This window comes from Propithecus coquereli, unplaced genomic scaffold (assembly GCF_000956105.1).
Source record: "Propithecus coquereli isolate 6110/MARCELLA unplaced genomic scaffold, Pcoq_1.0 Scaffold248, whole genome shotgun sequence".
NCBI classification, from domain to species: Eukaryota; Metazoa; Chordata; class Mammalia; order Primates; family Indriidae; genus Propithecus; species Propithecus coquereli.
Window position 1 is genome coordinate 3,070,107 of NW_012148041.1, and position 1,295 is coordinate 3,071,401.

Consider the following 1,295-nt stretch of genomic DNA (forward strand, 5'->3'; position numbering starts at 1 on the left):
TGTGGCTGATGGCATCTTAGATTTACTCAGTTATGGTAAGAACTTCATATTTTCAGTTCTCACAATTTGATTTGTGATCCCAGCAGAAGATGTTGCTGGATCTCTTGCAACATTGGGTCGGGGGAGAAAAATTAAAATGGCATTGAACACATTATAAAGCTTTGCAGCCTAGTTTACCCATATCAGTTAAGAATGCATTTGGCTGCAGAGAACAGAGACTCAAACAACAGTCGTGTAAACAAATAGAGATTTATTTTCTTTTCATAACAGGAAATCTGGCAGTGGCAGTCTGGGTGGCTAAGAAAAGATTAGACAGAAAACTGCTGGGTTTTTTTTAAGCTTTTGAGCATATGTAAGTATCTTTCCCCCTCAACTATTGCATTAGTTATCCATTGCTCTGTATGAATTACCTCAAATCTTAGACACTGTGATGATAAACATTTATTATCTCACAGTCTCTGTGAGGTGGGAATGCAGGAGTGGCTCGGGTGGGGTTCTGCTCAGGGTCTCCCACGGGCTTACAGTTAAACTGTTGGCTCGAGCTGTCGTCAGCTGAAGGCTCTACTTGGGGGTGGGATCCCCATCCCAGCCCTCTCATGACTGTTGGCAAGAGGCCTCGGTTCCTTGCCGGCTATGGGCCAGAGCACTCAGTTCCTCACCTGGGCCTTTCTATAGGCTGCCCAAGTTTCCTGATGACACGGCAACTGGCTTTCTCCAGAGCAAGTGATGAGAGAGAGAAAGAGAGAGGGAGAGGGAAAGAGAGGACAATGGAAGCTGCAGTATCTTTTATAATTTTATAACGTCATCTCAGAAGTGACATCCATCCCTTCAACTGTATTTAATTGGTCACACACAGTGACTCTGCCGGGGACTGTGGGGAGAGGACAATGTAAGGGTATAAATACCAGGAGGCAGGGATTATTAAGGGCAAACTTGAGGCTGGCTACCACATCTCTGTGTGTGTGTGCGTGTGTGTATGTGAAAAGCATAATTAATTAAAAATGGAAAAATAAATAACTAAAAAACTCTAGATAAAAACAAAACACCAAATAGCTGCTACTAATTCACTCTTCCACCAAAAATATATATACATGCCTGTTTCAGCACATATTCGCCATCATTTGGTATTATTTGAAAATCCTTTTCTATTTTGATTTATTCTTGTCATTTAACCTATGTAGCACATAAAAAGTAGTCTTTTAATTTTTGTATCTTATTGCTTATTCCTAAGGTTGAACATTTAAAAAGTATTTTTTAACCAGTTTTACTGCTTTTTCAGCAAGTTATGTCATTTA